General features: G+C 40.0%; 2 long non-coding RNA genes and 1 pseudogene across 5 annotated transcripts in view; 1 reads left to right on the forward strand and 2 right to left on the reverse strand.

The window, feature by feature from the left end:
- Positions 1–56: 56 nt before the first annotated feature.
- Positions 57–18,054, reverse strand: LOC116562395. 2 transcript variants are annotated; one of them, XR_004273918.1, is made up of 4 exons: positions 17,666–17,892; positions 17,002–17,049; positions 11,213–11,321; positions 57–649 (listed from the first exon to the last, which is right to left on the reverse strand). It is a non-coding gene; the product is annotated as an uncharacterized LOC116562395 (long non-coding RNA). The 2 variants fall into 2 exon arrangements; XR_004273919.1 differs by lacking the exon at positions 57–649 and having other exon boundaries at positions 10,657–11,321; positions 17,666–18,054.
- LOC116562391 lies at positions 5,482–6,292 on the reverse strand (annotated as a pseudogene).
- Positions 18,055–18,073: 19 nt separating the features above from the next.
- The window catches only part of LOC116562394, a 37,203-nt gene continuing 34,698 nt past the window's right edge, over positions 18,074–20,578 (forward strand). For 2 of the 3 annotated variants that reach the window (XR_004273917.1, XR_004273915.1), the window contains exon 1: positions 18,074–18,400. This is a non-coding gene — a long non-coding RNA (uncharacterized LOC116562394). Of the gene's footprint in view, positions 19,049–20,578 lie in introns of all 3 variants that reach the window. The other variant, XR_004273916.1, reaches the window with a different exon arrangement.

Below are 20,578 nucleotides of genomic sequence, written 5' to 3' on the forward strand. Positions count from 1 at the left end.
AATTTTTTTTAAGGAGTGGTGGATTTGGATTGCCAGAGAGAAAAGATAACCACTCGTTCATTCATCAAAGGTTTATTGAGTGCTTACTGTGTGCCAGGCATTGTTCTAGAGACACAGCAGCAAACAAAACTCTTATAGAACAGGAACAGGCAGGTCATCTCCCAGGCATGACACCGATAGGAAAACAGAATACAAATAGGAGAGCAGAAAGAGATGAAATACAAAGGGAAAGAGCTGGTATTTGGGCTTATATTAATATTAAAAGGCGTTACATGCTAGATGTTTCTAAATGGGAGAAACATGCTGGAAAGATACTTGGCATGAATGAACTTATGTCCCTATGTTCGGAACAGACTGCTTTCCTGTCTCTGTTGGTTGGCTCTTCTAGCCTCTTAGGAACCTTTATAATCACCAGTATGATCCAATATAAATACTGCACATATGAAGGTTCACAGTTGAGGAATTTGAAAGCAAAAAGGGAAAGAATGGCTGGCAAAGGCTTCAATCTTCTGTCTCTTTTTATATTCCCAATGGCTAGTAGAAAATACTATCATCAATCTCTTCCTTGCAACAACCTCTGATTTGATATTTGTCTGCATTGTGACTCAATTCCTGAAGGTTTGTTCTTCATTCCTTTCTGGTAGAATCACTGAAAAGAAAGGAAATTACATTTACATTTTCTTTTTCTAGTCAATCAGGTTTTTCTTATTCGCCCAGCAACACTTCTCTACGGAGAGTTTGATGAAAAGTATTTTATGTTTTATGTAGGCTAGTGGGGAATAGGTATGGTAGGATGGGAGGCTAGGGGAAATATCAAGAGGCTATGTAGTACAAGCTTGACATTTAATAGCTTGGATTAAATAGGCAGTTTTTAAAACTAAAAGAAACATATATGCAGTATTTTACAAATAAGTAACTGTAAGAAGTAACAAGCTTAGCAATCATTTACCTATAGGGAAGAAATAAAATAAGGAAATGAACCTAAGATTGTAAACTTTAAGGTCCAAAAACTTGTGTTGTCACCAATAACAGCCAAGAAATTTGGAAGAAATACCTTGAAGAAAAAAAGTAAACTTAATGTCAGATCTAAGTGGGATATTACTAGAAGACAGAGGACAAGATTTCTTGATAAACTATCTGGCCTGAATGTACATGTGAAAGTTGTTATAAAGAAATTGAGTCCAGGTTCACGGCTCATGCCTATAATCCCAGCACTTTGGGAGGTCTTGAGCCTAAGAGTTCGAGACCAGCCTGGGCACATGGCAAGACCCCATCTCTACAAAAAATTTTAAACAGCCAGGCATGGTGGCATGCCCCTGTAGTCCCAGTTACTCCAGAGGCTTAGGCAGGAGGATCACCTGAGCCCAGGAGTTGGAGGCTGAAGTAAGCCTGCACTCCAGCCTGGGCGACGCAGCAAGACCCTGTTTCATTAAAATAAATGAACAAAAGAAAAATTGATTGACACTCTAAAGACTAAGGAGGAAATGGAATGAAGGACAAATGGTTATATATGAACTTTGGTTGCAAGATAAGTTATCAATTTCTGACCAAAAAAAATCTGAGTAACATACTGTATGATTCCACATACATACAACTCCGGAAAATGCAAACTGGTCTACAGTGACAAAAAGCAGGCCAGTGGTTTCCTGGGGAGATTATAAGAGGAGGGAAGGATTATAAAGAGGCACTCTTAGGAATGATGGCTATCATCAGTTGTATTTCTTCCTTTCTAATTTGAATGTGGTTTATTTCTTTTTCTTACCTGATTGCCCTGGTTAGAACCTCTGATATTGAATGAAAGTGGTCAGAGCAGACATCTTTGTATTATTCTTTATCTTAGGGGGAAAGGGAAAGCATGGTGTCTTTCATCATTATGCATAAGCCTAGCTGTAGGATTTTTATAGATATCCTTTATCTGGTTGAGGAAGTATCCTCCTATTCCTAGTTTGCTAAGTTTTTTTTTTTTTTTTTTTTTTTTAATCAGGAACAAATATAGGATTTTGTCAGAATTTTTTGTGTATCTATTGAGATGATCAGATTTTCTTTTTTAGCTTAATATGGTGACTTACAATGATTACTTTTTTAATTTAAAGCAATGACATATTTTTGGGATAAACCATATCCAGTAATATTAACTTTCTCATATTTTGTTGGATTTGATTTGATAAAGTTTAGTTTAGAATTATTACATCCATAATCAGGAGGGAAACTGGCCTATAGTTTTCTTTTCTTGTAATGGCTTGTATAGTTTAGGTATGAGGGTAATGCTGGCCCCAAAAAATAAATTGGGAAGTATTCCTTCCTTTTCAGTTTTCTGGAAGATTTGTGTATAATTGGTATAAACAGTGTTATCCCTAAATGTTTGGAAGAACTCACCAGTGTTTTCTCTGTGAGAATATTTTTAACTACTAATTTTTAAAAAATAGATATATAGCTATGGAGGTTATCTATTTCTTTTTTTCTTTTTCCTTTTTCTTTGAGACAAGGTCTCACTCTGCTCATCAGGGCTCAATTTTGCGAGCTCAAGTGGTCCTCCTACCTTAGCCCCCTAGGTAACTGGGACTAGTCATGAGCTACCACATCCAGCTTTTTTTTTTTTTTTTTTTTTTTTTTTGTATTTTTAGTAGAGATGGGTGTTTTGTCACATCACCCAGGCTGGTCTCCAACTCCTGGACTTAAGTGATCCGCCCACCTCAGACTTCCAAAGTGCTGGAATTACAGGCATGAGCCACTGCACCTGGCCTCTATTTCTTTTTGTGTGAGCTTTGGCAGTCCCCCCGCCTCCCAAGATGGAGTCCCGCTCTGTCACCCAGGCTGGAGTGCAGTGGCGAGATCCTGGCTCACTGCAACCTCTGCCTTCCAGGTTCAAGTGCTTCTCCTGCAGGCCTCAGCCTCTCAAGAAGCTGGGACCACAGGCATGTGCCACCACCCCCAGCTAATTTTTTGTGTTTTCAGTGGAGATGGGGTTTCACTGTGTTAGCCAGGCTAGTCTCGATCTTCTCACCTCATGATCTGCCCACCTCAGCCTCCCAAAGTGCTGGGATTACAGGTGTGAGCCACCGCAACCAGCCGCTTTAGTAGTTTGTCTTTCAAGGAATTTGACCATTTCATCTAAGTTGTGAATTTTATTTGCTTAAGGCTATTCATAATATTCCCTTGTTATCCTTTAAGTATCTGTAGAATTTGTCATATTTCACCTCTCATTCCTGATATTGGTAATATGTGTCTTCTTTTTTTTTTTTTTCCCTGATCAGCCTGGCAAAAGGTTTATCAATTTTAATTATTTCAAAGAACCACGGTTTTTTTCATTAATATTCTCAATTGATTTTGTTTTCCATTTCATTGATTTGTACTTTGATCTTTATTATTTATTTTCTCTTGTGTTTAATTTGTTATTTTCCAGTTTCTTAAGGTGGAAGCTCATTGACTTGAGACCTTTTATATTTTCTAATATAAGCATTTTGCTTATGTCTTCCTACATACTGCTTTAGTGACACGCCACAAAATTTGATATGCTTTGTTTTTATTTTCATTCAGCTCAAAATGCTTTCTAATTTTACTGCATTCCTATTTTAATCAATGGGTTGTTAGAAGGTTATTTAGTAGCATGTTATTTTGTTTCCAAACATCTGGAGATTTTCCAGACAGCTTTCTGTTATTGATTTCTAATTTTAATTCTACTGTAGTTAGAAGACATAATCTGCATGATCTGCGTCCTTTAAAATTTGCCGAGACATGTTTTATGGCCTAGAACAGGGGCCAGCAAACTTCCATAAAGGGTCAGACAGTAAATGTTTTAAACTCTGTGGGCCACATATGGTCTCTGTCACATATTTTCTTTCTTTCTTTTTAAATAAATCTTTCAAAATGTGAAAACCATTCTTAGTTCATGGGCTATACGAAAACAGACTACAATTTGGCCTCAGGGCCATAGCTTGCTAACCTCTGTCCTAGATATGATCTATCTGGGTAAATGTTTCATGTATACCTTAAAGAAAATATATACTCTATTACAGGTTGAGTATACCTTATCTAAAATGCTTAGGACCAGAAACTTTTCACATTTCAAAGTTTTTTGGATTTTTCTGAATATTTGTATTTACATAATGAGATATCCTGGGAGTAGGATCCAAGATATTGGGTCATGTTGGTGCTAAAAAAATTTTGGATTTTGGAGCATTTTGTATTTCAGATTAGGGATGCTCAACCTGTACTGTTTGGTTACAGTGTTGCTTGAGTTTATCTTTGTAAGTTTCTACTTGTTTTCCGGTTATTTAAAGAGGGGTACTGAAATCTCTGACTATAACTATGGATTTGTCTGTTTCTTCTTGTACTTCTGTCAGTTTTTGATTCACATATTTTGAAGCTTTATTATTTGACACAAAACCATGTGGGATTATTATATCCTTCTGATTAACTAGCCCTTTTATTGTTATAAAATGGCCTTCTTTATTCCTGGTAATATTATTTGCTCTGAAATTGACTTTATTTCATGTTAATATAGCGACACCAATTTTCTTTTGACTAATGCCACCATCAGTACTATGTATCTTTTTCTATTCTTTTACTTTTTTTTTCTTTTTGAGCCAGAATCTCACTCTGCTGTCCAGGCTGCAGTGCAGTGGCGTGATCACCACTCACTACAGCCTTGACCTCCCAGGCTCAAGCTATCCTCCCACCTGAGCCTCCCAAGTGGCTGAGACTACAGGCATGTACCACCATACTTGGCTAATTTTTTGTGGAGACAAGATCTCACCATATTGCCCAGGCTGGTCTCAGACTTATGGGGTCAAGCAATCCTCCTGCCTTGACCTCCCAAAGTGCTGAGATTACAGGCATGAGCCACTGCACCTGGTCATCCTTTTACTCTTAATGTTCTTGTGTCTTTTTATGTAAAATGTGTGTGTGTGTGTGTGTGTGTGTGTGTGTGTGTTTTGTTTTTCGAGATGGAATCTCATTTTGTCTCCAGGCTGGAGTGCAGTGGTATGATTTCTGCTTACTGCAACCTCCGCCTCCTGCATTCACGTGATTCTCCTGCCTCAACCTCCTGAGTAGCTGGGATTACAGGAACCCACCACCACACCTGGCTAATTTCTGTATTGTTAGTAGAGACGAAGTTTCACCATTTTGGTCAGGCTGGTCTTGAACTCCTGACCTCAGGTGATCTACCTGCCTTGACCTCCCAAAGTGCTGGGATTAAAGGCATAAGCCACCATCCCTGGCCTAAAATATGTTTCTTATTGATAGTATGTAGTTGGATTTTGTTTATTTTCTTTTCCCCCAGCATCCAACATTTTTTGTTTTGTTTTGAGACAGGTCTCACTCTGTCTCCCACTATGGAGTGCAATGGCATGATAATGGCTCACTGCAGCCTTGACTTTCTGGGCTCAAACAATCCTCCTGCCTCGGCCTTCCAAGAAGCTGAGACTACAGGCATGTGCCACCACACCTAGCTAATTCTTTTTTGAATTGTTTTTTAGAGATGGAGTTTCACTTGTTGCCCAGGCTGGTCTTGAACTCCTAGGCTCAAATGATCTGCCCACTGGATTACAGGCATGAGCCACTGAGCCCAGGCCAAAATATTTTTAATAAGAGTAGAGGATCCAGGTTAGTTTTTATAGCCTCGGCTGGCCCATTAGCCTTTGATATGCTTGAACTTTGGCTCTTAGAGTGGACACAGGGCATAGTGTGGCTGTGCTGGGTTCCCAGAGCCTTGCCAAAATGCCAGTACAACAACTCTTGGCCCTTGTGAGGACCAGAGATCAGGATAGTGCCACAGTCTTTGGGGGTGTCCTGGGCCAGCTGTTCCAAGGTGAGAATCTTGTCCCCAGCCTTGGGGATTTTGCTGCAGGAGCAATTGTTCATGTGCAGTGCACATACCTTCAGTTTGGGCACCTCCTGAACCCATTATGGTCCCCACAACCACAGCTGTTTTGCTTTCCTAGCCAGGAAGTTTCATCTTCCAGATTATCCAGGAAAGAGACAGAGATGGCCACTTGGTGCAACTCATAAATAATCTCTTCAGCACAACTTGGTTGAAGGTGGAGTTTCTCTTGGCCAGAAACACATACAGCTTAACCAACAGCCTTTGGTAGATGTCCTGGCTTTTGGGCCCCTGGTGTTGAATGTTTCATTCCTTGTTGTGGCAGTAGACTTCCATGATGGTGCCTCCTGCTCATCCAGGTCCAAAAGAAGTCTTGCTTTTTATCTGACAATCTTTGCCTTTTAAGTAGGACATTTAGATAATATACATTTAATGTGATTGCTGGTATGATTAGAGTCTATCATCTTGCTGTTTTTCTATTAGTTTCACCTCTTATTTGTTCCTTTTCCCTTTTTTTTCAATCTTCTTTTGGGTTGAGTAATTTTTGTGTGTGATTCTATCTTACCTCCTTTGTTGACTTATTAGCTATAACTGTATTATTATTTTACTGGTTGTCTTAGGGCAGTATACATCTTCAAACTGCCACAATCTACCTTCAGTCTACTTGATATTAAAGAGTTATGTGTTTTCTTATGTCTGAAAACATCTTTATTTTGCCTTTGTTTTTTGAATTGATGTTTTGCTGGGTATCAAATCCTAGGTTTACATTTTTTTTTCTTTCAGAACTTTATGTTCTACTGTCTCTTCACTTGCAATGTTTCTGATGAGAAATCTGCTGTCAAACTTCATTACTCTATAACATGTATTTTCTCTGGCTGCTTTCAATATATTTTATTGGTTTTGAACAATTTGATTATGACATTCCTTGGTGTAGTTTTCTTCTTGTTGAGCTTCTAGAATCTGTGAGTTAATAGTTTTTGCCCAATCTGAAAATTCTGACCATTATTTTTTCAAATATCCCGTTTGTATCTGCCTCTCCTCTCCTTTGATGTCTCTGATTATGTATACATAAGGCTTCTGGAGGTTTGTCCCATAGCTCACTGATGCTTTTGTCATTCTTTTCTTTCTCTTTCATTTTTGAATAGTTTATTTTTCTGTATCCTTCAAATTCACTAACCTTTTCTTCTGCCATGTCTAATCTGCTACAAATACCATTAGTAGATCTCAGATATTGTAGTTTTCATCCCTAGAACTGCATCTTGGGTTTTTAAAAATGTCTTTCATGTTTCTACTTTCTGAAAATATAGAATATAGCTATAATAATGTTAAATGTCTTTACTAATTCTATTATCTTTCTATGTTTAAGGTCACTTTCAGATGACTGATTATTCTCATCATTGTGGATCATTTTTCTGGCTTCTTTGCATGCCTGGCAAGGCATTATGAATTTTATCTGTTGGTTGCTGAATATTCTTCTGTTCCTCTAAATGTTCCTGAGTTTTGTCCTGGAATGCAGTTAAGTTACTTGGAAAAGTCTGATTCTTTGGGTCTTATTCTTGTGATTTGTGAAGGCGTGCTCAGTTTGTGGCTCATTACTTAGGGATTAATAATGCAATAGCTAAATAATATACTTCAAGGCAATCTTTAAGTTTAGGATTTAGCCCTACAAAAGACTTACTACATGATCTTAGCAACATAGTTAATCCTCTGATAAAAAACATGAAAATAATAATTTCAGAAAAATTCACTTTCATTAAAAACTGCAAAGTGCTTGAAAGACAAAGTGAGAGGGAGAGAAACTGAGAACAGTGGGTACTTCACAGATTAATTTTGTGAGTAAAAATGACTTAAGAATTGATCTCTAAAATATGAATGTATTTCATTCTGAGAATAGTGGTTAAAAACAGAGACATTAGGGGCAGACAGACTTGGATGCACATCAGACTCCTCCACGCATTATAACTCAACATATATGAACCTCAATTATCTCATCTATAAAATGCCATGTTCTTTTACAAAGTAATCTTGAAGAACAAAAGCTGTTAATTTCACCAATTAAAATATACAGAAAAAAGGAACTTAACCATTCCCTGACAAGCAAACTATACATCTAAATTATATATCCAAATATTCTCCCCTTTTCTGTCTACCTTACAATTTTCAAATGGTTTTGAATCAACAAACATTCACAATTTAAAGAACACATCCCTAGTGAGACTATGATTCAAACCCTATATGATTCAAACCCTGTACACAGATTATCCTTGCTTATTTCCTTGTAATACAGCTATTCTGTCTATATCAGCTTAATAACACTTAATTCTAGAGCCCCATAATTTTTCAGTTGAATATAAAAGATAATGCTATCTCAAATAGATTCCATTGCTAAAATTAAATTCCATGTAACTCTATGTACAGACAGCATACTGTTGAATTGAAGCAGTCCAAAGTGAATTAATGCTTAAGCCCATAGCTGACAACATAAGTCCATTATTCTTCAACAAATCTCACTTGAAAAAAGTCAGGTAAAATCATTTCAATTCCTAAAGCATGTATGAGCTTTTATGGCCAAATATGTCTTCTTCAAGAAGACAGTACAAAAGTTATATGAATCCCTTTTGTTTTATTCTACCAATCGCTTGTTTGAACACTGTCACCTATTAGCAATTTTTTTTTTTTTTTTTTTTTTTTGCCTAGTAACTGGAACTGAAAACTTACCACACAGGATAAACCAGGTCACTCTGTAACTCTGGAATTGTTTTTAGGTTTTTTAAAAAGTAATAAAACTCATAATTTGGTAAGCATTTTAGAATAACATTAGATAGGAATCTTCAAGAATTGGAAATCAAGAATCTCTGCTAACTCATTTTTGTGACTTAATTCTTTTTCTGCCATGAAGGCTTTATTTCAGAAGTATTGATTTGCTTATTTTTACTCCAGTTTTTTCATATTCCAGCAGCCTCTTTCATGTCTATCAATTCCTTTCTAAAATTCTACTGTTCTGAGCTCTGAGCTTTATGTGCCAAGCTTGAGAAACAAACTCTAATAAGTAGTCACCCCTTTGTATCTTGGAGAGTACTAAAATATTCTTAACCTTTTGATTCTGAGAACTGCAGTGCTTGGGAGTTACCCCCAAAAAAGGTAGGAAGAAGAAAGGAAAGCTGAAGGGAAGGAGAGAAAGAGGGAGAAAAAAAAAAAAGAGACCGTTCTTAGGATGGCTTAAAGTGGTTTTGTGGGGGCAGGTAGGAGTAAGTCTTATCTCTTATATGTAACTGTTTTCCTTTTGGTGTAATTGGAAAGACCTTCAACTAGGAGTTAAGAAACCCAGACTTTAGTTCCAATTTTGCAACTATCCTTCAATGTGGTCAACAATCTCCTGAAATGGGACCAAGCATGAAGAGCAAAATTATTACACCTGAGAGGGTTTCCAAGTCTCAAGAGTCATAATGCATGGATAGTTGAGAAGCTGATACTCTTTGGAAAGGTGGGACTATGGCCCTAGCCAGCACATGAAATCATTCACTTTATTTGTACAATAAGATTGTCTCATGGCATTAATAATGATGAAGTATATATGATTATTAGGGCAAATATAATATAAAAGGATACTTCTGAATTTTTACTTTGTGAATTTCAGTTTCTGTAACACTCTCACATTTGACGAGGGTGAGCATCAATCAGTCTACTTCTTGACATACACTACTATATACAGCCCTGGCTAAACCATAAAAGAAAAATGGAGGCTGGGTATGATGGCTCACACCTGTAATCCCAGCACTTTGGGAGGCCAAGGAAGGCGAATCACCTGAGGTCAGGAATTCAAGATCAGCCTGGCCAACATGGCAAAACCCGTCTCTACTAAAATACAAAAATTAGCCAAGGCGTGGTGGCGCACACCTATAATAATCCCAGCTATTCGAGAGACTGAGGTATGAGAATCACTTGAACCTGGGAGGCAGAGGTTGCAGTGAGCCAAGATCATACCACTTGACTCCAGCCTGGGAGACAGTGAGACTTCCATCTCAAAAAAAGTAATAAAAAAAGGCCAGCTGCGGTGGCTCATGCCTGTAATCCCAGTACTTTGTTAGGCCAAGGTGTGTGGCTCTCTTGAGGTCAGGAATTCAAGACCATCCTGGCCAACATGGCCTTGAATGTTGGCCTCATCTCTACTATAAATACAAAATAGGTGTGATGGTGTGCACCTGTAATCCCAGCTACTTGGGAGGCCGAGGCAAGAGAATTGCTTGAACCCATGAGGTGGAGGTTGCAGTGAGCCAAGATTAGGCCACCGCACTGCAGCCTGGGTGACAGAGCAAGACTCTAGCTCAGAAAAAAAAAAAAAAAAAGAAAGATGAAAAGAAGCATATTATTCAACTATTAGCTGAGAACCTTGCCTCTGAAAGTCCTGCTTGGGACAAGGCGGACTTTTGGTGTATCAGCAGGGGTTAAAAGCCACTGAATAAACATGGTGCATCTCCTTAGATATCAACCTCCCTCAGAGATTTTGAAAAAATGTATAATCAAGCCAGGCACAGTGGCTCATGCCTGAAATCCCAGCACTTTGGAAGGCTGAGGTGGGCGGATCACGAGATCAGGAGATCCAGACCATCCTGGCCAACATGGTGAAACCCCATCTCTACTAAAAATATAAAAATTAGCTGGGTGTGGTGGTGCGTGCCTGTAGTCCCAGCTGCTCGGGAGGCTGAGGCAGGAAAATCACTTGAACCTGGGAGGTGGAGGTTGCAGTGAGCTGAGATCACACCACTTCACTCCAGCTTGGTGACAGACCGAGATTCCATCTCAAAAAAAAAAAAAGAAAAAAAAGTGTAATCATTATATTTTACTAAATATAGGCACATTTGGTATATAGCACTATAGTTACATTAAATTTAAGATAAAACATGAAGCTAAAGAAAATTCTGGCTTGGAACCAAGTTGTTAAGACAATTGTTCAGTCTTCTCTGCTATTAACCATACTTTTGTGAAAAAGTTTGAGGTGCAGTGATTTTGATGACTATTCAACATTGGTACATTAATACCTCTACTAGTTATGAAGGTGGATGGTGGTGATGGTTACAACATTATGAATGTATTTAATACCACTGAACTGTATACTTGATAATGGTTAACTTGATACACTTTATGAGTATTTTGCTACAGTTTTTAAATTTATGGAAAAAAAACCTCTACTAAAGTTGAATATTATCAACAAATGTTTTAAGAGGTTTTTCTTTAACTTAAATATGCATTTCTGAAATGACTACTATATCCTGTATTCAGCTCATGAATCATCTCTTACTGTGCTCATGAAAACTATACTTGATTCCAAGTTTTAAAAATACCCATCATTCTTCTTGTGAAGAAAGACTTGTATTTAACAGTTCTCACTTGTGTGGCTGACAGCATGCTTGTATCGGTCAACATCTGCAACGCTGTCCATTGTCCAGGGTCTCAATCCTGAATGGAATGCACATAGACAAGCCTGTTGGAAATGGCCCTAAAATAAAGATAAATAGTATCTCTATGAAGCCCCTACCAGAAAATCTTCTAAGAATCCTAAGAAAATAAGTAAGGCAAAAATTTAGCTATGCCAGATATGGTGACTCACACTTATAATCCCAACACTTTGGGAGGCCAAGGCGGGCAGATCAGCCGACGTCAGGAGTTCAAGATCAGCCTGGCCAACATGGTGAAACCCCATCTCTACCAAAAATACAAAACTTAGCCAGGCATGGTGGCTCCTGCCTATAATCCCAGCTACTCGGCAGGCTGAGGTGGCAGAATTGCTTGAACCCACGAGGCAGAGGTTACAGTAAGCCAAGATCGTGCCATTGCACTCCAGCCTAGGCAACAAGAATGAAACTCTGTCTTAAAAAAAAAAAAAAAAAAAAAAACAGCTATTAGATTTTTTGCTTTACCAGTAGAAAAAACTTGAGTGGAATCAATATAAATGCCCCAAAATAAGAACTGCTTAAATTATAGTACATCCTTACATTTCATAAGAAAATACTTATTTAGCCATTAAAGTATATAATGAATATTGCTAGGAAAAAATATATATAAACAACAAACAGGTATAAAGTTTAATAACAAAGGGTGTTGGGGTAGTTGTTTCTGGCTGATGGGATTATTTTTTCCTACATCCTGCTCATTCGTATTTTCTTTAATATCAATTGCTTATAATAAAATCTAAAGTTTTCTGAAATACTTATTCAACATGAGCTTATCATTCACTTACTAATTCAACAAATATTTTCATTTGTTGAATTAATTCAGACATACTTGTCCTCATGTATCTTAATTTATGAGAAAAAAAAAAGGCATGATGAAACAACATTGGGAATTTTTTACTCCTCTCTTTCATTTTCATTAATTACCCAGTCATTCCCTCTTGTTGAAGACTCTGGCCTTTTGCTAACAGTATCGGCTTCCGCTGCATTTTCTGCCATCACCTCCCACTTCAGTGTCCTTATGGAAAACGCATTGAGAAATTATGAACTCTGACTCCATAAAACCGCTTCATTCATCAATCCACACCCAAAGCTACACCCTCAACCTTCTGATAACTTGCATTCTTACCTAATTTTGACACCCATTCCTCAACTATTCTCATTTCTTCAACTACAGTCTCCCACATGCTTCATTATCTTTTCCTATCCAGCCTGGGTTCTCAGGTATATCACCCCATCCTGCTAGCAGCCTTCCTCCCTCATTAATTTCCTCTCCCATTACCTAGAACATGTATTTTGTACCATCTTACTTCAACTCAAACTTGCTACTTCACCTCTACCCTTATCTCTTTCATGACTCCTTTTTTTATTAAGTTTTTTTTTAAGTATCTTTTAAAAAATTTATATTTTTGAGACAGAGTGTCACTCTGTCACTCAGACTGGAATGCACTGGTGCCATCTCAGCTCACTGCAACATCTGCCTCCCGGGTTCAAATGATTCTCCTGAATCTGCCACCACAGGCATCTGCCACCACAGCCGGCCAATTTTTATATTTTTAGTAAAGATGGGGTTTCACCTGTTGGCCAAGCTGGTCTCAATCTCCTGACCTCAGGTGATCCACCCACCTTGGCCTCCCAAAGTGCAGGAATTACAGGCGAGAGCCACCGTGCCCCGCCTTTTTATGACTCCTTTATCAGAAAAAAAAAATAAACTATCAACTGTAAACTCCCTGTTATACATAAAACTATCTTCATCTGTTCCCTTCTAGTCTCAGAGGAAAAAGTATCCTTCCTCTTTTCCGGGTTAATTCCTTTACCTGCACCCTTATCTCCTACCAGATCTCGCTTTACTTTATCCTTTCTCTTTTTAATTCCTCCTCTCTGATGACTCTGTCCCCATACTTTATAAAAATGTTACCTCTCTTTTCCTGTAGATCCCCTCCTCTATTCTGTAAACTCCTCCCTACAATTATCATCCTCTGTTTTTAACAAAAAGTCAAGAGCCTTGAAATAATATAAATTTATAGTAACCTTTCTCTATTTTAACATACTTTTCAACTCAACACAGAATTCTGCTACCATTGTTTCATTCAAAGTTTTCTGGCAAACATAACTAATGACAGAACTGCCAAATCATTTGACCTTTTTCAGTTTACTTGGCCTGTCTTTACCTTCTGACACTCCTAACTTCTTTCCTTTTGAAACCTCTCTACCACAGGCTCCTATAACCCTGGGCTCTGTTGGTGTTACTGCCCCTCTCTCAGCCATTCCTTCTCAGTCATTTGCTGCTTCCTCTTACTTTGTCCATTTACTAATTTTGGTTCTCACTTCCTCTATGTTTAGTCTCTGTGAGGAACAGCATCCATTTTCTTCATAATCTCAACCAACACCTATTTAGTGATATCCATTCCCAGCCCAAGCCTTTCTCCCAAGCCTCAGTCGCGTATACTGAGCTCTTGACTGAACTTCTCTCCGTAGATATCCCATGGGTGCTTAATCGTTCATATTCAAAATGTCCTCACTGAACTTGTCATCTCCTTCCCCTGTCCCGGTGTTCCATCCCACACACTTAAACACACACACACACACACACACATTCATTCTCTCTCTCTCTATCTCTCTCTCTCTAGATATCAAAGTGTAGTTTTTCTGAAGAAGAGAAACAAGTAAACTATTCAATAAGGCTAAATAGATGAAACTCAATCATGCTAATGTACATAAAAGACAAACATGGAGTCGTCTTTGGTCAACTGAGAAAGGAGATGAGGAGAGAGGTATATTGTTAAGAGGCCTTCAGAAGCAATGCCTTCCAATCGTTCTTTTTTTCTTAGTTTTCTTTAATGTACATGTATTTTATAGTTAGTGGAGAAAATGTCCCAAAGCAAGTCTGCAGGTCTAGTATAAAGGGCAAATAAGATGGGTGCGGTGGTCCACGCCTGTAATCCCAGCACTTTGGGAGGTCAAGGTGGGAGGATCACTTGAGGGTAAGGAGTTTGAGATCTGCCCAGCCAACATGGTGAAACCCTGTCTCTACTAAAAATAAAAAAAATTTTTTAAATTAGCTGGGCATGGTGGCTCGAATCTAGCCTGTAATTCTAGCTACTTGGGAGGCTGAGGCACCAGAATTGTTTCAGCTGGGGAGGCGGAGGTTGCAGTGAGCTTAGATCGCACCACTGCACTCCAGCCTGGGTGATACAGCAAGACTATCTAAAAAGTTGTAATAATAAGCAAAGAAATTACAAGACCTCTGTTCTCCATACTACCTATATTTACCATTCATTTGCTAGTGGTTGCATTCCAGTTTCCAAGAGCAAAACCCCAGATTTTAAATTATGACTTCAGTTCTATTCTTAATGACAAGTAAAGAGGAATATGCAGAGACATAAACTAACTGTGAGTGGAAAGGGGTGGGAGAGGGATGATTAACTCCTGACTGTATTGAAGAAAGCAAGCTGACACTTCGGCCCTAATTAAGCACCTAAATAATTGAGTTCTTTCTTCTTATAAAGTACATTACTTTGTAGAGTATTAAAGTTCCAGGCAGGAAATCTTACTAGTTTTAACCCATGAACTTGATGGACTGAAGTAAAAGCAACTTTCCCGTTTTTCTTTGAAATTATCTCAGGAATTTGCACCCCCTTGTGGTCAAACATAAAATTCTTAGTTTTCAAAAGACCACTTTACAATTGGGCTCTTTGTTCAGGCATAGGAACTACAGTATATTAGTTGATTTTGTTTTCTCCCATTTTAGCAAATCGAGAAGCTTTCATGAAATAATTTTAGTTTCTTAAATAAGACTTTAAACACAATTGGATTTAAATCTTCTAAAGGTGACTTCCACATAAACTTCAGTCTCTGGAAAATAGAGATAATAATTGCACCCACTTCGTGAGTTACATGAGAATTCAATGGAAAAATGCATGTACATTCTTAGCCCAGTGCTTGACACAGATTAGGTCCTCAATAAATGTTATTTATCATCATCACTTTAGAATTCTCTTGACAGATTATATAAAGAAGGGGACCAAGATCAAAAATTCTACAGTGAGGAAAGTGTTACTTACCTATTTGTAAGTTCTAGTACAATTTTACAAATGTCTCCCAAATATACCACTTACCCAGACCACCCCAGCTGATTGTCCCCACAGGTACATCGTGTGTGTGTGTGTGTGTGTGTGTGTGTGTGATTTTATATGTATATATAAAATATACATATATAAAATATATATATATATATGTATATATATATATTTGATATGGAGTCTCGCTCTGTAGCCCAGGCTGGACTGCAGTGGTGCGATCTTAGCTCACTGCAACCTCCGCCTCCCCGATTCAAGCAATTCTCCTACCTCAGCCTCCCAAGTAGCTAGAATTACAGGCACAAGCCACCATGACCAGCTAATTTTTGTATTTTTTTTTGTAGAGATGGGGTTTCACCACGTTGGCCAGGCTGGTTTTGAACTCCAGACCTCGTGATCCACCCACCTCAGCCTCCCAAAGTGCTGGGATTACAGGCGTGAGCCACCGTGCCCGGCCAATACATTATATTTTTAAAGTACAAACGATATGTGGTTATCTTTGGATGCTAGAAATTTGGATGATTTTTACTTTACATATTTTAGATGGACCTGGGTTTTTTAACTTCAATCAGAAAACAAGAAAACAATTTTATTTCCATATATTATTCTTATGAGATGGTAAAATAAATTAACATCCTTATTTGCCTAACAGGGATCATTATTCATATTTGGGAAAAAAATCATTTGTCAGTCTGATTTATGATTTTAAGGGGCTCTTGAATAAGAATGCTAACCCCTGATGACACTAACTGTCGTTTGATTTTTTTTTTTTTTTTTTTTTTTTTTTTGAGATAAAGTCTCCCTCTGTCACCCAGGCTGGAGTGCAGTGGTGCGATCTCGGCTCACTGCAACCTCCACCTCCCGGGATCAAGTGATTCTCCTGCCTCAGCCTCCCGAGTAGCTGGGATTACAGGCACGTGCCACCATGCCCAGTTAATTTTTGTATTTTTAGTAGAGACGGAGTTTCACCATGTTGGTCAGGCTGGTCTCAAACTCCTGACCCATGATCCGCCCACCTGGGACTCCCAAAGTGCTGGAATTACAGGCGTGAGCCACAGCACCAGGTCTGTAGTTTGATTTTTAAAACAACTATTAAAGAAACCAGTTTAAAAGATCAGTGTTAATGACTGACTCACAATAACAAACATTTACTAATATGCCAAGCACTGCTGAAATTCCTTTAATATGTTATCTCATTTACATACTTAAACAACAACCCAATGAGGTATTAATAGTACTTGTTTTACAAAAGGTCCAACAGATAATTTACCCAATAAGGCCACACAGCTAGTAAGTAGTGGAGCTGGGATTCAAACCCAGGCAGTTCGGTTCCAGAGTCGGCCCACTTGAAGTGGTGCACAAAAGTACCATGAGATTAGGTAGTGTATTCATACTACTCTGCCACGTCACTTCTTGCCGATCTCAAATTGCTAAAATCCATTTCTTTTCCAATGCACCTCAATAATGCAAACCATGTCCCCTTCTCCCACTTCCTTACTTATTAGTACTTCAGGCACTTTCATATCTACAGTCTTATTTAACATTCACAATGAAGGCTTTAAAATATTTACAACTTTATTATTAACTATCACAGTGCCCATTTGTTTGAAGGTAGACAGGTTTGCCTAGATATTGTGCTTCTACTTACCAGTTATAAGACTTAAGATTTCTTAATCTGAGCCTCAGATGATCTCATCTGTAAAGTGAAGATAATAACTACTTCATAAGGCTGTTGTGAGCAATAAACAGGATTAATCCGTAAATCATTTATTTAGCACAGTGCCCAGCACACAGTACACAGTCAATACGTGGTAGCTGTCAGTTTACCAATGCGTAGCGCAACAGAAACTCGTCTTTGCTGGATTCAGTTCACTTACCACGCCATTAAAAAAAAAAAAAAAATCACCCTCAGTGACACACAAAAATTGCCCATTCCTATCCCGGAAAGTTTAAGGACAAGTAAGTCGGTAAGAAACTGGATTCAATGAATGCGCCTTCGCAACAGGCAGCTTAGGACAGGGAAGAAGGGCTTCAGCAAACTTAATCATTAACTTTAGGCAATGGCGCGCGCGCGCGCGTACACACACACACACACACACACACACCCTCACACCCCAAGGCTGTTAAGGCGGGAGACCACGCCTCCTGTGTGGGCTCAGGTTGGATCGTACAGCGTGGTAGAGAACCTCAGGGCTGCTGAATCTGACAGATGTGGACTCATCCACTTCCGTGCTACCTGTGCTGTCTTCGGCAAATTACTTAACGTCTCTGAGCCTAGGCTTCCTTGTCTTTAAAACGAGAATAGTTCCTACCTGGTAAAGTTGTTCCGAGGCCTAAGTGCGATAACACCTGTAAAGCGCTGGCGAACGGCAAGAGCTACACGCTGGCGGGGCCGTTTTAAATGCACGTGTATCCATACACAAGGTCTCATTGACACATTCCGTTGTTTGAAGTTTAGAAACTGGCTGTAAGATGTTTTTCTTTTTCCCTAAGCTGGACCCGTATTTGTTTACCTCCAACGTAGACTAAATGCCTGGGGACTGATAGCTATCTGTGGACCCTCGGCCCCACAGCCTCTTCGCTCGCTCCACCTCCACGGCTTTGCAAAAGCGCTACACGCACGCGCAAGAAAAGCAGCAGGAGGACTGCGACCGAGGAGGCGTAGGGAGAGCCGCGCACAACGATGATTCTGCGCATGTGCCAGGCGGGAGGAGGCGAGGGTTGGAGTTTGCGCTTGCGCAAAAATGTCGGGAAAGCGGGAGAAGAGGGGTTAAGAGGCGGTATTGACAGCTGTGGAGGCAGCCCGCGTTCCCGGCATGCCCCGGGGCGGCGGGGTTGGCTCTAACGAATTTGAATGAGGAGCTTCAGCGCTTTCGGCGCCATTTTCGAGTGATGCCTGATCTCATCAATCTAGCGGGAGAGACAAGCTAACCTGTCCGAGAGTATAGCGCCACTAGGACTCCGCCGGAAAAATTACTTTAAAAATCGCCAAAAATTAGTTGAAGCAAAGGGCAGTCGGCGGAGCTTCGCCAAGATTGGCGCAGTCGGTAAGAGCCTGAAGAAGTAGCAGAGGAGGACTCGGGAGGTGGCAGTGGTGGGACCCGCAGGCAGTCAGGGGGTGCAGGGAGTGGGCGCTGGGTCGGCTCTCAATTGCCAAAAATCTGAGGAAATAGGGTTAGGGGCAACTTGGGCATCTGCGAGTGGGCGGCAGCGGGCGGAATGTGGCGGGAGCGCAGAGAGACGGGGCTGTGGGGGGAGGGGAACTGCAGTTTGAGCGGGACGCGGACCGGCTGCGGCTGAGCTGCCGCCGCCCAGCGGATCTGTCAGCAAGACCCCCAAGCCCTGGGCTGGAGCCCGGAGGATGCGCGGCGGTGTCTCCGCAGGCGGCCGCTCCTTGACAGGAGGACTGGACACGCTCCCCTCCCCCTTTTCCGAACCGGGCCGCCTTTTCTCGCCGTTTTCCCGACCCGGAGATGGCCGTCATTTCTTGACAAGAAACTTAAGATCGGCAAAATTCAGGACCCGGAGTCATGGGTCCCTCCGGTCGGTGGCGGCGACAGTTCCGTCCGACACCGCCCGGTACCCATGTATCTATATTTTCTTTTGACGCTGAAGCGTGAGGTGCCCCAAGAATGAGAGTTTCCCAAGCCCTGGCCGCCCTCCCCCGGCGCGCCGGGTTCCCGTGAGGTCTCTAGGTATGTGGGACTGGCCGCGGCTCGCGCTTCCAATATGGGGCAGGGGCAGGCTTTCGAGGCTGTAGCCGGCTCTCAGGAAGGATGCTGGACTTTAGCAGCTTTCTGAGGACTTTTGTCATTTCACTCGCAGCGTAGTCCTTTCTCAAGGGGGAGGGGTGTTCACGGGTGAGATGAAAGATGGGGCTTCGAGCTAGCGATTTCCTTGTCCTGGCTATTTCCTTCTCCGCACTTTTCTTAGAAGACTTTTTTCCTCCGGTGTTTGAAACATGTCGCAAGGAAGAAAAGCAATCTACGAAACTATTAATATTTTCCTCCCACAAAACTCTTTACCCGGACGACTTAACGGTAATTTTGCGATCCCCACCTTTTCTTGGGAACTCTTGACGCTGAGGAGGAGGGAAGAGTTATTTATCTTTCCCTTTGGTGATTTTTTTTCTCCCCCTTAGCTGGTGGTTTCTATCAATTCCTACTCTGCAGTTCTTGAATGATGTGAGCCAGTGATGGTATTAACTTTAGGTAATACTTTTATGGCCTTTGTAAAAATCCCGCGTTAAGGATGTGTTAGATATTGAGTTCTTTTCCGCGCTGGAGGCGCCACTAGATTAACCCTTTGCCGGTGTACTGCGTGTGGGGTGCACGGCTCTGGGTTGCAAATATTCCGGAGATGCTTTTTGCAGCAGCTACTGTGTTCAATTGTTCGCAAAGAGGAATAAGGCTTCCTGCGAACTGCAGTGACACGCTTCTTTAACACTACAGTTTTTCCCCCTGGAATTGATATAACGAGTGATTTATATCTTATATTTCTATGAAGACTGGGGGACCCGCCCTCGCTTAGAATGTTTCCCGGAGGAGAATAGAAGAGTGCAATGTGATGTTTTTCAAATTGTGTCTAACGGAGCTCCCAAAACACTGGACTTGTTACCTCCTGATTGGCTGGAAGGAAGCGGGCCTGGGGGGTTTTGAATGTTGAACGCTAGATTATAATTCTCGACTTTCCTTAAAATTGTACTTTTAGCCAGAGAACCACAGAAATGGCTATGAAACGTTAGGACGAGAGTTTAGGGAAAAAGTTGGTTTTTAATACTTTTGTTTTTCTCCCAGAAAGGACTTTCGTATGGTTCTGAAATGCATATTAAAAGTAAAACTGAAGAGGCTGTTTACGCAAAATTAAGTCTCTGTTGGTTGAAATTACAAGACTTTTATGTATTTGACACTGTTCTTTATTGGTTAAAAACGGAGTGAAAAATTTAGTTTTTTTCCTTTGATAGGAGTTTTTCACCTTAAACTGCATGTATTTGTTGGATGCACATTACGGGACAGTTGTTTATTTTGATGGAAAGAAACTTCAATTTTCTTAATGTTCATGAATGATCTTTTTTCACATTTTCCACAAAAACTGAACATCTTATTAAAAAAATATTTCACATCGAATGAAAATGTACAGATTTTGCTAAGTCAGTAACTGCAGTGAACTAAAACTTTAATTTGCAAGACATTTATGTTTCTTAGACAACAGGTAAGCACAGGTGC

The sequence above is a fragment of the Sapajus apella genome, unplaced genomic scaffold (genome assembly GCF_009761245.1).
Source record: "Sapajus apella isolate SASKATOON/1434 unplaced genomic scaffold, GSC_monkey_1.0 scaffold32, whole genome shotgun sequence".
Classification (NCBI taxonomy): Eukaryota; Metazoa; Chordata; class Mammalia; order Primates; family Cebidae; genus Sapajus; species Sapajus apella.